This window comes from Hyposmocoma kahamanoa, unplaced genomic scaffold, assembly GCF_003589595.1.
Source record: "Hyposmocoma kahamanoa isolate Upper Pololo Valley unplaced genomic scaffold, ASM358959v1 65, whole genome shotgun sequence".
In the NCBI taxonomy this organism is placed as follows: domain Eukaryota; kingdom Metazoa; phylum Arthropoda; class Insecta; order Lepidoptera; family Cosmopterigidae; genus Hyposmocoma; species Hyposmocoma kahamanoa.
Window position 1 is genome coordinate 17,992,716 of NW_020653853.1, and position 16,651 is coordinate 18,009,366.

The 16,651-nt window shown below is 36.0% G+C and overlaps 1 protein-coding gene across 1 annotated transcript in view; it reads right to left on the reverse strand.

The window, feature by feature from the left end:
- Positions 1-16,651, reverse strand: part of LOC113231220 (estradiol 17-beta-dehydrogenase 11-like) — a 114,218-nt gene that overhangs the window by 85,278 nt on the left and 12,289 nt on the right. The window lies entirely within an intron of this gene.

The following is a 16,651-nucleotide window of genomic DNA, read 5'->3' on the forward strand; positions in this document are numbered from 1 at the left end:
AAACAAAAGAATAAGTAAAGGATGTGTAGCAAGATTTTTATCGCTTAGAAATTAAATTAATTTGCTATCTTTAATTAAATTGCCTCACGTTCTGCTTGTTGCTTTACGTTTGCGAAAAACATTGAAACGAAAACCTAGTTGTTTGCACTTGGTCTTTTTCTAGTGTTCTTTAACCATGTCAATTAATTAGTAGCATTAGTGCAGAAGTAGCTCCTTGTGAAAGGATTGGTCCATTTAAATATTGCCTTACCCATTCCTGCCGCCAAACAATAATGTGAACATTAAATTACCATGTTCCGGTTTTGAAAGATAAGGATAAAATTGCAGGCACGTGGTTTTGTCAACTTATGTCTCCGAGTGACAGGCGCAGTGTCAGTGTCCCACAGATCTTTGCAACTAAAAGCTCTGAGTGGCACGGCAGCTGCTATGGATAGACGTGTCGCTTCACACCATGCGCACTACTTGATCGTCACGTCACTGGGTGTTATAAAAACAACATTACGGGCTATGAATATTAGCGAAAACGATGTGTTTTATAATTATCTGTAGTCATTATACCCATTTGACATATACGTATTATATGTCAAAAAACCAATTTTTATTTTGATTTGTCGACTCTTCATGTTGTTGAGGTGTTTGCAAGTCAATCATCATCTTTTTGATCAGATAAAGAAATCGATAATTATTTAAGTATGTTTAACAGAAGAAGAACCGCCATGTATAAGTAAGTGAATACTTTATCTTCAAGCTACGGAACCATTCGGAAAACATTGTTGTTATTGATAACGCACGTTAAACGTTATTTCAAATATAGGGTGCTAACAATTTAGGTCACGATAATTTTAGAATCAAAAGGATCCATTTAAAATACAAATAAAAAAATATTTTATGCAATTTTGAAATTGTACTCTCCCGCGCAAAAACACAAATTTATTATTCTGTCCAAACATAATCTTCGTAGGCATTTGGAAAGAAATGAAGAAACACCGTGACATTGACATTCTTTTTTCGTTTTATAATTGAAGCAGCCAGTGATAGTTAAACGGTTTCAAAAGATAACATTGAACAGGTTTTAATCTCTAAGAGTATTATTATTAACAGGTTGTGTTTAATAATTAACTTGTCTTATTAAATTCCTCGAAAAACTAACATAGACTTCTTGCAATTATCTTTCTTCAAAGTGAAAAATATAATGTGATAAGATAGGAAGTAAATTAGCACTAAAAGGACCCGGAATTTATTAGCACTCTGTATATGTTGTATATACTTAGTCATAAAAGTTCTATTTTTATATTATAGAAGCAGTAGAACTCCTTATAAAAGAGTTCGTCCAGGGAAGTATTGCATAATAAGTAAGGTAAGGTGGCAATCAATTTAAATACCTCAGTAGCTACGTAAATGAACACTGGGATAGCTCACAAGAAGTTCGTATTCCCATCGAACAGGCACGAAATGCCTTCACAAAAATGAAAAATATTTTATGCTGTAAAAGGTTCAACCTTAAACTCCGAATGCGTTTGGTCCGCTGTTATGTCTTCAGTATCTTGCTGTTTGGTATGGAGAGTTGGACCTTGACTCCCAACATTATGCTCAAAACTGGAGTCCTTTGAGATGTGGCTGTACAGACGTATGCTTGGCATATCATGGGTACAAAAGGTCACCAATATTGCAGTTCTTCGTCGTATGAGAAAAGTGTTGAAAATACTCAGAATTGTAACGGAAAGGAAGCTGCCACATGTTGGCCACGTAATGAGGGGCAATAGATACCGGATTCTTCAACTAATAATGCAGGCAAAAATACAAGGAAAGCGTAGTCGAGACAGAAGGAAAACCTTGTGGCTGAAGAACCTGAGAGACTGGTTCCACCTTAGCACACGTTCCCTCTTTCGTGCAACAGCTTCAAAAATGAGAACAGTCATGATGGTCGCCAACCTTCGTAGAGAAGCGGCACACTAAGAAGAAGAAGAAGGTGGAAACCTTAACTTACCTGGATCTTGGAGTGGAGTGGCAAAATGACGTTTGTATCGACGTGAAGAAACATTTAATAGATTTTTCTCGATTTAAAAATGGCAATACGTGACTTTTAGGAGATATTGTGTAACAAAACCTTAGGCATGCATTTTGAACTCGCTGTATTAACGTTTTGGTCTTACACAGAAGACGAGAATTATAAACTGTATTCACATAATTAAATAATGAATTAGGAGAGTTATACAATTTTATGCAGACATAATTTATTAGTTTACTTAGTATTATTTCTATGACTTTTATGTGATAATAGCTCTTGACATATGATCACATTTTGACATGTTTATTCGCCCATGCACCATGCATTATTTAAAAAATAATATCAAAAACATGTGCAGTTTTTCAATCTCGTTTAAAATAATCCAAAAAAATTTGAGCGCTGCCGTTTGCTAGGCAACGGTAAACGGAATTCATCTTTATGTCACAAATAAATGCAAAAAAATCGATCACGAAATACTTTTTGTTTATCTTATCAATTAATAACGAAACGAAGGAAGTTGTAGTAGATCTCCTTGTGAAAGAGTTCGTCCAGGCAAGCACTGCCATTTTACCTATTTCTGCCGCCAAGCAGTAATGCGAGCATTACTGCGTTTCGGTTTCGAAGAGTAAAGGTGCTGGTGAAATAGCAGGCATATGGGACTTGTCAACTTATGTCTCAGGGTCACGAGCGCAATGGCAGTGCAGGCTAAGATCGATGCGATTTAAAGCTCTGAGTGACACTGCAACTGGCATGGATAGGCGTGTCTCTTACAACTTGTTTGTCCCGCATGATATCGTAAAAAAACCTCTACAAGGTTTGTTTTCGTTTCTTCTAACAAAAAATCTATTGCGATAAAATAAAACAAGAATAAAAATGGAAAATTTATTAAAATTAAATAAAATAACACTTAACTATGATATGAAACACCTCTATCGATAATATTACAGTTGCGACTATCATTTCTGCACTTCAAAGTAGCAAAATAAGGCATTTTTCCACGAATTCCGAGATTTTGCGTGAGATAATAGACACGACCATAACGTACAAAGTGAAAATGGCGGACTGAGCTCACGTATGTGAACTACGCGTTCCGTTGGCACACGTGTCTCGGAGCACTTCTACTGTATTTGTTGTTCTGTGTTCCAGACAAAAAGTCTAACAATTGCAAGAAGGTCCGAACTAACTGTTACTTGTAACAGGGCTCAAGGTTACGTGATAAGTGCCTACCGCCGAGTGCGCCGACGTCGGCGCAAGCGCTCATACAAGTTGTCTTTAATTTATGAGCGTTCGCCGCCTCACGACTGCACGTGTTTTGGTTAATTTTTCCTCGTAGTGAGCGCCTAGTGTTATTAGCCAGATTTAGGTTTAGTTTAGATTTAGGCGTTTTCGTAACGTAACGTAGGTATTTTCGATTTTGTATTTTAATGATTTATCTGTTACGTAATAACTATTAAGTACTTTTAGTAACAAAATAAAGCCGAAAATCTCTCTCGCTCACGCGGCTGCAGAGATGGATAAGCGCCCGGACAACAAAATTTTTGTCATAAATTGAGTTTTACTAAACATAATTGCGAGGTGGATATACTATTTTTTATTCTGATAATTGTTAGCCTAAAATTCGGACATGAATTCGGAATGTCAAAATGCCGGATGTGTCCGGACTTTTTGAAAGGATGGTAACCCTAAAACCGTTAAGCTATTATATTTAAGTCTATTTCAACCATAGAGTGGCACAATCCGCCATTTTACGCGACAGTTTCGTGGTAGTTCTGCTGTCAGATGGTTGTTTTCATTTTAGAAAATTGCGATTTCCCAAGATATAACTAGTATTTAAACTCTCAAATTACGTAGGAGTGTGAAGAATCTACAGACCAAGATGCCTGTCTGTTGCATTTTAAAGTGTAGTTCGCGGAAAAGCAAAAATCAGCCTCGATTGACGCATCACAGGTTTGTACTTCGATTTCAAGTAATAGCTCATAAAATCATACAAATGCTAACGTAAAACTAATCACAACTATCAATTTATGTTTAAAGTATATGTATCTATTATTATTTTTGTAATAAAACTACTATCTATCTTTATTTTGCTTTTATTTGTTTTCCTAGTAAAATAGGGTTGTGCTTCAATCAAAAATAAGCTTTAAGAAATATGTTCAAAGTATAATAATATCTTTTACAGATTTCCAAAGAATGAAGGATTGAGAAGGAAGTGGTTAGAGGCTGTTGGCGAGGAAAATTTGAACCCTGGGCACAAAGAGTATTATCTTTGCTCTTTGCATTTTGAAGAAAGCTGCTTCAACAGAACTCTTGATGTCACAAGATTACGTGATTATGCAGTCCCCTCAATATTTCCAGTAAGTAACCTTTAAATTTTTTAACTGCCTCCGTGGCCGAACGGTTACCATACCGGACTGCCACGCAGAGGTCCCAGGTTCGATTCCCGGGCCGAGAGAAATAGTTGTATGGCCTACAATTATTTCTCTCGTGAGTTTGGGTGTAATTTGTGGTTGTCTATGTGTGTGTCCATGGCACCCGCGACACAGGGTTTCCCTAGTGCGGGGCTATGTTGAGTGTGTGCGTTATTTATTTATTTATTTATTTATTAAATGATATGAATTTTATGATATTCCTTTTAGAATAGGGTAATTATGTAGATTTACAACAAAAAATACTTTCTAATTTATTTTATTATATTTGGAAATATTTCTATTAAATACATAGCATTTAATTTTTTTTTTTCTTTAGACATCGGTAACAAAGTCATTGGTTCTGTGTGAAACGGGCAATGTGATGACTGATGTTGCTTGTACATCTGCAAGTTTTTCATCATTACCAATGTCACCAATACAACATCACTCTATGGAAAAACTACAAAAAGAGGTAAGTAATCCATGAAATAATTCCATCTTAATAATTTTTATTAGTAAACCAGTCTCGGTGTCTTACAAATAAATATAAATTATTATTCCATGTTATAGAATTATAATAATATTTGTATTGTTGAAATTTTATTAGGGAGTCATACCTAAGGGGTAAAACGGTACCCCATTAGCAAGACTCCGTTGTACATCCATCTGTCAATAGGGTGAATACATATCTCATGAACTGGGATAGGTAGATAATTGAAATTTCCACAGATGATGTAAGTACCTAACTATTTCTGTAGCAGTTGTATAATAACAAATACTGAAAACAGAAAAAATGGGGGCCCCCCACTAATAAATGTGAATTGTTATGCTTTTGCCATTCTTCTTAGACAATGGATCTCTTTGTGTGCAAGTTCAACTGGCACTCGACTGATTTATTTCTGAACTGAAACTGACAAAACAGATTATCCGTCAGTTTTGTAAAAATTATGTCCTTATTTAATTTCACTGTTACATAAAAACAATTAAGAGATGGTGTGGTAGACAAAAGAATGGTAGAATTTTGATTTTTTTTTTACATCAAAACACCCAAAACTTCCGGTCTCAATGGCGTTACTTGTTGCTCTGTGTTAAAATAAAATTTCAGGTCATCGTGGATCAGAAAATTCAGGCATTAGAAGAAAAATGCACAAAGCAAAGAAAGACAATCAAGTCTATGAAAGAAAAACTCCGAAGAAAAAACAAAAAACTTGCTGATTTAAAGGATATTATTGAAGACCTCCGCCAAAAAAATCATATAAATTTGGAACAGTCTGTTTTAATCAACGATTTAGCAGGACCATCGGATTTTTTAAAAAGGCAAATAAACAAGACCAAGGGATTACCATTACCAAATAAGTACTCCGAGGAAATGAGAAAATTTGCACTAATGTTGCATTTTTGTTTGAAAAACTGTCACATAGACAATTTTTGAACAAATTAATATTGTTTAGAAACGAGTAATAAATTAAAATTATGTATGAATATTTCATTGTTTTATTTTATTCCTCAATATTTTTGTTATCTTGTCATGTTTAAATTAAATATGTCCTTTCGCAGACTGTCCTTTTATCTTAATGTCCTTTTAATATGCACAATATTTGTCATACAAAATACTTATATCTTTTTATTACCTATAACTTAAAACTTTATAATAATAACGTTATATTTGCCATATAACTTTTTTCCATAGGGTTCAAGGTGTTGCCGAAAATCGATACATATACTTAATCGGTTTTGTAGCTTGACATCCGACTTCCTATAATAATTATATTATAAGATACTTTTTATCTTGGAATAATGCGAGCGAAGCCGTGGGCAACAGCTACACACATCAAAAAAAGTTTGCGATCACTTCGAAAAACTGAAATCTTTTTTGTTACTGTAGATTATATTATGATTTTTTCTTCTTTTTAGATTCTTTATTTAAAAATAAATTAGAACATAAAACAATGACCCCGTTCAATTGTTTTTTCATATAAAAAGGCTTTCAGTCCTAGCTTATGGCTCATTCAGAAATCTGATTTAGTCAATTATAAGCGATTCAAGATATTTTTCGCGGAAAGTTGTGATTGAAAAAATGCCAAGAGGATTATCAGAGGTTTTACGAGCTAGAATAGTAACTTTGAGGGAAGAAGGATACACCACGAGAGTAATAGCACGCAGACTTGCTATATCCCAATCCTGTGTCGTGGCTACGTTGCAGAGGTATCACGGAATGGGGAATTTAGCTGACCGACCCCGCAGCGGTCGCCCAACTGTTTTGACAGCTGCCCAAAAGCGCTATATTAGATTGCTGGCAGCCCGTGATCCAACAATCAACGCCACTAAAATAAAAGCAGAAGTCAGGGCCGCCTCTGGGCTTGAAGTTAGCACGCAGACCGTTCGCAATTGCTTGCACCAGGCTGGATTACGAGCACGGAGGTCTTGGCGAGCTCCGCTCAATTCCCGGCAACGTCAACAACGAAGATTGCAGTGGGCTAGACTTCGGCAAAATGAAGAAGGTGAGGACGAAAACATTTGGCAAAACTGTCTCTTCGTTGACGAATCCCGAATCAGCACTCATCCAGATAACCGACGTGTCCGTGTCTGGAGAAGACCAGGCGACCGTGAAAGACAAAGAACTGCCACTGGAACAGTTCAGCAAGGCGGAAAATCGGTGTCCTTTTGGGGTGGCATTATGATTGGAGCTAGAACGCCTTTGATCCCGTATCGGGGCTTCATGACAGCAGACATGTACAAAGCAGTTGCTATTGATGATATCGTCAGACCATTCCGAGTAAACCATGGGCACCAATATGTACTGGTCGATGATAATGCGCCCGCACATCGAGCTCAACGAGTCAATGCTGCTCTTCAAGAATACGATATCACACGATTAGACTGGCCTGCCGGCTCGCCCGACTTAAACCCAATAGAGCACGCGTGGGATGCTCTTAAACGAGCAGTATGGAACCATGAGCCACGTCCCCAGACAGTTCCAGAGCTCAGGGAAGCCGCTATTGAAGAATGGGATAGGTTACCCCAGGAAATGCTGGATAACTTGATCCTCAGCATGCCCAGGAGGATCTTCGCATGTATTCGAGCCAGGGGAGGAGTTATTTTATATTGAATTCACACCTTTTAATAATAAATTGTTGTTTAAGTTTAATTAAACAGTCTTTTTCTTTCTATGAAATTTCTATCACTATTACATTATGATTAATGGCTCAATTTTTTTAAATAAATAATAAAAAATAGTTTTATATTTTAATTTCAAACAGGGTATTCCTATTTAAAGAAAGCATACAACATAGATTTTTTCTTGATAAAGTTAAATTTAAAGAATTATAGGAGCTTATGCTATTGATCGCAAACTTTTTTTGATGTGTGTATATCTTGATATAGTAGGTAGTAGTACCTATTTAATTTAGATCAAGAACTACACTTGATCTGAGCTACTTAAATTGTTGCATTGGTCGCTTATGCAGTTTATGTAGGTAATAAGCTGATGAAATGCTTTAATACCTACTGGTCTCAATATAAGCATGTAATAAAAAATACTACTATTTAGTACTTTCATTGTCAATAACAACCTATTTTATCATGACATATTAGGCACCTAAAATAAAACTGGAGAATACTGTGGAGTTGACAACCCTAGGCAAAGGCAGCCATTTTTAGCGCACAGCAGTGCCACGATTTTTTTGTAGGTATTTCGTGTCCATATTGTTTAGTACGTCCATGATTTCAATAGCTTCCCAAGAGTTTTGTATTTCGAATTTCGACATTTTATTATTCAAGGTGCACTATGTATTTAACTTACATAATACTCTAGACGATATAGAAGATCATCATTCACAAAGCTGCAGAAAAAAATTGCACAATTTGCATAAAGAGACTTTGCTGTAACGTCTGACTCGACGGAAAACATTCATCATTCGCATGATAAATTTCTGATGAATGCCTAACTAGATGTCGTAGTACCTGCATGAATGGATTCAGTTTGGCTCCTTCATAATCATTTCGCAATGGCGCGGCGGCGCAGGCGCAGGCGACGGCGGTCGGTGAACGTTCGTTGCACAAACTACATCGCACTTACTGAGTACCACAATGTCCTTCGATTCAACGCTGAAGGTTACTGTGCAACCATATTTCTAGCGTGTTTGAGATTTAGTAGTAGATTTAGTTTTAGAATTGACATAACTGCTGTATACAGTGCAAATTTTGCAGCGTAGTTTCACTATACTGCCCCGGTGGCCGAACCGTTAACATGCTGGTCTGCCACGCAGAGGTCCCGGTTTCAATTCCGTATTAAGTATTTCTATGGCCTACATTTATTTTTCTCTCGAGTTTGGGTGCAAATTGTGGTTGTCTATATGTGTGTCCATGGTACCCGCGATACAGGGTTTCGCTAGTGCGGAGCTGTGAATGTGTGCGTTATTATTGTTATTATTATATCGTCTCTATTTACATTACTGTGGAAAGGAATGGAAGCTACTGTTTATAATGAAATTATACATAGCGTAATGAACTTTGTGTTAATTGTATATGTTTAACGTACAAACTAAACTCTGAGATGAAATCAAAGTAAAAAAAAATATAAACAAAGGTGATGCCATTACAAAAAATGTTCCACGAATAGTGGAACGGTAAAAGTGGCTAAAAATTAATGCTAGATGTTTTATATTCTTTTAAAACGGTGTGCATGTACAAACAAAATATTATCAAATCCTATTCTTTATTTAAAACACCATATTTAATAAGATAATCTCAAAAAACTGTTTCTCGTGGAAAGATGTTTTGTCCTATTGGCAATGTTTCGGGGATGAACAACCTTTGGCTATCCTTAGTGTTTATTCGATTTTTTATTTTAATTTTAATTAATTGCTACAATACTATTACTTTAATAATTTATTAAATGAAATGTTTTATTAATTGTGAATAACAAAATTAAAATAATAAATTGGATAATTGTTAAATAGTGTTAATTATAATGAACTGAAAAATTAAAAGTCAGTTTTGGTCGATGGGGATGGATAGTCGGGTTGCATCCCCACCAGTGCATCACCGCGATTTTCTTCATTCGGTTTCTGACGGCTGTTGTTATCGAATGTGTTCCTTGCTGTGTATGCGTCGTGTTGTTGAGTTTTGTTTTTCACTATTGAGTTTTCGTTTCGTGTTTTTTTTTTGTCAAGTTTTGGTTTTACTCTGTTTTTACGTTTGTGTTTGCTTGCGTTCGTGTGAACATAACTACAGGATAACTACATAACTACAGATACAATGGTGGCTGAACCAGGTTCTTCAACAAAAAAGACACTCTTTTGCCGCAAAAAAACACCACTATATTTATGACACAAAATGTTTCTAAACAGTTTTGTAAATTGTTCAACCCAAAAGGATATTATTCAATTATAAATTATTAGTCAGAATACAGTGGAACCTGTTAATTAACGAACGTGGAAAAAAAGGTGTAAGGTCTATGAGATGTCGCTCTGACAGTGACAGTTGTTTACATTTTTGACTTCGAGTACATCCTTAGACTATGGAAACTATCTCCGGAAGATGCGCGGTCTGTTTTTGGCTCGTATCTAATTTGTACGTTACACAAATTAACATAAAGTGATCACGAAAATTCGCTTCCATTCCGTTCCGCGGTAATGCAAATTGGCCTCAATATTATTATATCTACCAAAGCGTAGCGAATAGAATTTACATTAGACGCTGATTGGTCGAACTAAAATGACACTATTGGTTAATCAAACTCAGTTCGCCTCCGTACCTTTCGGTGCATAACAGGTTTTATAACACCTGTCGTTTATGTATTGAATTTTCAAACTGACATAACGTTCATTTATGCTATGGTTACAAAAGTTTGCTTCCAGTCCGTTCCGAAGTAATGTAAATAAACCTAGCGCTAGTATTATTTATTTCATCTTCCATGTCTTTTCAATCATAATATGACCTTACATCAAAAGTGCTTTTATCATAGAAATAATATGAATTACATGATATTTTATAGCTCTCCCATGTAAGCATAAATAGGTATCGACAAATTTAGTTCGTTGCATCTTTAGAATTTTGTAAGCAATATTCCTCAACAATTAACTTATTGTAAAATACCTTCCAGAATAAACTTACGAAATTGGAAAAAATATTCGTGAGTACCATTGGTATAATGAAGTGCTTTTTATCACGCGAAAGTAATAAATATGAATCTATAAAATAAATTTATTTATGTTTTTTAAGATTTACAGCAAATTTTTTTAACAATATTTTAAGTAACAAGTGAAAGTGCTGATTACAAATCTCCACAAGTGGCACAAAAAATAAGTTATTAAGGTTTTAGTCAGGAGAAACAAACATGAATATAATAAAACATTATTATTGAAATGTAAACACCATAATATTATTTTATATTATGTTAAAGAAAATGTTGTGAAATTTTATAAATTTCGTATTCAGTACAAAAGTTAGAAAGAAGAAAGAAAGAAAGAAAAATCATTTATTTGGCAACATTTTACAATAAATAATACAAAACAAACACAATCATACATTATATGTTACCAAAACGGTCACCACTCAGATTTTTGTAATGAGACGTTGAAGAACGCCTTATCGACTGAGTTCCGTCGTAGAATCTCTAAACCTCTCTCCCTCTCAAACCGTCACATGAAAGGGGACCCGTGCCCGGTAGTGAGACGTATAAATGGGTTGATATTAATGTTCCTTTATCTGACGAAATATAGCAGTATAACAGAGAATATGTATTCGCAATGACCTTAGTTACTTACACTGTCCACGTATACCATAAGGTTTAATTACAATTTAAAAAAAATATTTGAATTGACAATGCCGGTATAAAGAGCGCTTCCTAAACACCAGTTCTTCAAGCTGACATTGAAAGTTAACAGGTCAAGTCATAAAACTTGACACCTATGACGCACATACCGCTCCGTGATTGGCATTCGATATACCATGTTTTAAGTTATTGATACATCGATTGTTCTCGACTTCCAAGGGCAAGTTATTTTCGAGGAACCGATGCGTGTCACCAAAACTTGTTTATTGGTTCTATACTCTACAGGATTACGGACATATCGCGCTCTTAATAATGATATATATAGGAAAATTTTATTTCCACATTTTTTTTCGTACCCTATACTTTACTTTCATTTATCTTCAAAACCGGAACGTAATGCTGACATTACATTAACAGGCGTAGTCACAATGATCAGATCTTTTAGGCCTTTTCTTTTCTATATTTTCTTACATACGTAGCACTTCGAAAGCTATTTTTGGTGTAATTTACATCCTTACTTCATAAGAGATAAGTTATCTAAAACTACACGCTTCTTATTAATAGAGGTTATTTTCCCGAGCATCGAAAGTCCGAGGGCGTGACCAGCTGCGGATGGATGGACGTGAAGAATCTCTACTACCGTTTTAGACCAGTGGATGTGTTTGACACAAGTGGGAGTATGTACCGTCATTTTTTTTAGCAAATTGTACATAACATTTTTGTTTTTTATTAAGGCTTTGGCAAAGCCATCAGCCTAAACATGAAGTTTAATTATGTTTCTGTAAATATGACCGCCACAAAGAGGATAGGCAATTTGAGGCAGCGTGCTTGGATTTACTCGGGATTCCTTAAAATGGGCCGATATGGGTATTTTAGTTCGAGATTCGTATAATTTCGCGTTTTAATCTTCGATTAAGGTACAATAGCACTATCCTATTCCACTTTAAACTAGATTTCACAAAATAATTGAAAGTAAAAATAAAAACGTCACTTTTCCCTCCAAAAGGTCCAGAGCGAATCTACATAACGTTATTAACATAGCGTTCCTATTTATGCAGTTTTAAAAAGTTATACCTTGACTTTGTGCTGAGTGTCACAGAGTTAGTTTTTTTTTATATATACATTTTCATCCGTTTGGTTGGATAGGCAAAGGTTCCACCATAAGAGGCTTCTTCATATATTAAGATCTTTATTTGTTTTCATAGGACACAGTTTGATCAGCACTATTGCATTAGGTATAATGTTGGAGAGTCAATAATACGCATGCGTTGGAGATGAGCACTGAATGGACCCCATTCTCAATCTTAACAGTGCAGTAAAAAAATTCTAGTCTTCATTCCACTGCTCTAATAACTTTCTTTGTAAGGTATGGCAACATCGTTATCACGGCTGCCGTTGTCGCTGATATCGGTAGTCTTCGCCTAATAATCTGCAAACCTTTTGCCGAAACTCCATCACAGAATTAAGTTTCCAACATAAGTAGACGTATTTTGTTGTATTGTAAAGTTTGAAAACCGTACAGCCAAGTCTTGGCGAATTGTTCATTCGCTAGGTTTAAGTAAATATGCATACGCCAAATCTGCAGTCTATTAAGTTTTTATTTGAAATTGACACCTACCGACAATCAACTTCATTGGTACTAATTTCTTTTAGAATATAAGAATTTAGAATAATATTGTTCAAATAAAATATTTTGCAAATCATACAACGCGTACAATGGAATGTTCTTTAATTAATAAAAAATAAGGTACCTAGTTAAACAAAATTTTTTTGTAACTCTGAATAGGCTTACATTAATGTTAAACACAATTGGTTCCTGACTTTACCATCTTAGTCAGCAGTAATCAAGGGGCCTATAAAGGGCCCTGAATATTGGGTATTGATTTGTTTGTAAAAACAAATATACACAATTTAGATCCGATATAGTAGTTTCATTTCCAAATAAAAGTATTTTTTAATGATCTCAACAATTTACTAAAGCTACTAAATGGTACTAATATTTAAGGAAAACCTCATACTATTTAAAACGCAATTAAACCATTTATGGACAATATACTTATATTATATGTAACGTCCTAACAAATTAGATATACATAATTTTAAAATCATCAACATTAGAAGGACGAATTCCAAATACAAATTAAAAGATATTTTATTTGAAATTAAAATCTTACTTTCCCGTGCAAAAAACGAAATTATATTTTTATAATGATATCAAGTGACGGGACGAACAAGTCGTGCGCCTGATGGTAAACGACACGCCTTGCCGTAACAGTTGTAGTGTCACTCAGAGTTTTAAATCACAAAGATCTGAGAGGAATTGCACTGCGCCCGTCACCCTGAGACATAAGTTAACAAGTCCAATTTGCCTAATTTCACTACCACTCTTTACCCATTTTGGTGTCAGAAATACGTAAGGTGGTATCAATTCTCTGGATGAACTAGAGTTCTACAAGAAGCTTTACTGTTTATGTCCAAACCATAATCATCTTAGGCCTTTTGACAGAAATAAAGAAAAACCGAGACATTGACATTTTTATTTTTTTAAGTAATACTTAAAATTTTTAACAGGTAACATTGAAAATGTGTTTAGTTTAAAGTATTTTGACTTGTTTTTTTTTTAATTTCTCGAAAAAAAAACAGTTTCTGAAACACGCTCGGAAATGTTTGCATTACTTTAAAAAAATTAACACGGAAATTTTTCATTTAGGGACCATGCGACTTCTTCCCGGCCAAGGCCTGCAAAGTAAATATGAAAATCCATTACTGTCCTCTTCTCTAAACTTTTAAATCTACCTACTAATATTGAACTATGTAAACAGACAAAAGAAAAACTCATACAGCCAACTGCCCAGTGTTCATATGTATAGCGGAACCTTATAGTATTACCTATTTAACAGTATTGTTTCGGACGGACGTCGGGTGTAGAACTGGAGTCGACCCCTAGATGCAATTCGAATGTCTTTAAAATGCGACTGAACAGGCATCTTCTGGGCGAGCTCGTTCCATGGAGAATACACCTTACCTATTTCTGCCGCCAAGCAGTAACAAGAGCATTACTGCGTTCCGATTTGGAAGGGTAATGGTGCTGGTGAAATTACAGGTACATGGCACTTGTCAACTTATGTCTCAGGGTAAATAACGGGCGTAGTGGTAGTGCCCCTAAGATATTTGTGATTTAAAGCTCTGAATGGCACTGCAACTGTTATGGGCAGGCATGTCGCTTACCACCAGGTGCATGACTTGTTCGTCCCGTCCCTAGATATCTTTCAAAAAATAGCATCACACATCCAATGATGTGATTTGACTATTATTTTCTCTCTTATATTATTTTAACATCGAAGTACATTTTATAATTATCATTATTCATATTTACCCAAATTACTACTTTGGATCCGTTTGTGTATGCCAATGTGATAGTTATTAAAAAAGAACATATTGTATTAATTTTTTCTGTTTATGGAATGTCACGATGTTTGACCACCATGATGTTCAATTATTTTTGTGAAATTACTCCACTCATATTTTCAGCCACACGACGCCCACTGCTGGACATACGCCACCCCCAACGATCTCCACGACGATTGGTCCTGCTCTGCCCGCATCCATCGGCTTCCCGCGACCTTTACCAGATCATCGGTCCACCTGATGTGGACTGATGATCTTACTCACTGAGTGTCGTCCGGTGCGCGGTCGCCATTGAAGAACCTTTCCGCCCCAACGGCCATCGGTTCACCTAGCTATGTGCCCCGCCCACTGCTACTTCAGCTGAGCAATTCTTCGAGCTATATCGGTTACCTCAGTTCTCCTACGGATTTCCTCATTTCTGATTCTATCACGTAGGGAAATACCGAGCATCGCTCTCTCCATTGCCCGCTGAGTGACCTTGAGCCTTCTTATGAGGCCCATAGTGAAAGACCACGTTTCTGATCCATACGTGATCACTGGCAATACACACTTGTCAAAGAATTTCGTCTTGAGACACTGAGGTAATTTGGACGCATAGATTTTTTGTAGTTTACCGAACGCTGCCCATCCGAGCTGGATTCGTCGAGAAATCTCTTTCTCAAAGTTGAAGGTTCGTGTTTCTCATGGTTACTCCACTAGTTTGTAATAATTATTAATACAAAGATCGAACATTAATGAGTGGTTACACACGGCGACTTTACACAGCGATGCAAACGCGCGTTCGTGAAACGCGTAATTGTATCGCTACACTTGCGATTTATAGGTGATTGCATCGATGCAAACGACTGCATCGATACAGACGCGCGATTGCATAGATGCAACCGCCCATAAATACCAAGTGTAGCAATGCAATGACGCGTTTGTATCGATGCAGTCACGCACTTGCGTCGCAACTTAAAATCGCGCGTGTGTAAAAGTACACGATTAACGACTGCATCGCGTTTGCATCGCGGATAAAAGTCACCGTATGTAACAGCTTTATAGCGTGAAACACACAGAGAACAGGTGCGGGTCGGGCGCGTGTCGGGTCGGGATCGCTGCGGGTGTAATTCCGTGTATTTATATGGACGACAACACAGCAAACGCGGGCGCGTGCGCCCTTCTCACGCCTGCTCTCTATGTATATGTTTCACGCCTAAGAAAAAATCTGGATTCCAACCAACGTCTTCCAGCAAACCGTGCCAGACGTTGGTTCGACTGCAGCCGGATCGAAGGAATTTTTTCTTAGTGTTCGTTGTTTGTATAAATAATTATATTACACTCAGTTTAATTTCCTAATTAGTAAATAGACGATATACTTTTGATAAGTTTATATGCCGAATATTCGATCGGACACACTACAACATTTACTTATTTATGTAGTTGCTATCAACTTGTGTACAATTTGTGTTTCAACAAATAAATTAATCATGACGTTTAAAAACAATAAACGCTGTTTATAAACGAGGGCTTGTCATTGTCCATATTATCCGACGCCTCTTTTACTTTACCCAACATTGTTGCAACTTGCTCGAAATGGTATTATTAAAACCACTGGAGCGCAAATTCTCAATTTCGTACTCTCTATGGTAACACAGGAAGCTTAATATTAAAATTACGGGTTACTTTTTCCAGCTTACAACATTACTAGAGTTTGTTGCGTCCAGTTTCGCCATGGCTTCGTAAGAGCTCAAAAAAATATAATATCTTTCTTTCACGAAAAAACATTTAATTAATTTCGTAATGACAATAACTTTATTGCTGTCAATCGTTCATTGGCTGTTGCTTGTAACTTCAATCTCGATTGATTAATTTGATACTCGCTACTTAAAAGTCGATACTGCCTCAGCTTGAATTCAAATTCTTGGGTCGAGGGCACACAGGGCACTGGCTTTATTTCAGATTTTATTTTTTTACAAACTTAATTAAAGCCATTTGAAATGTGATTGTAGTGTGTGTGAGTGATTTTCTTGTAAAATTTCTAGACAAGATTGTGTTTTTTTTTAAAAC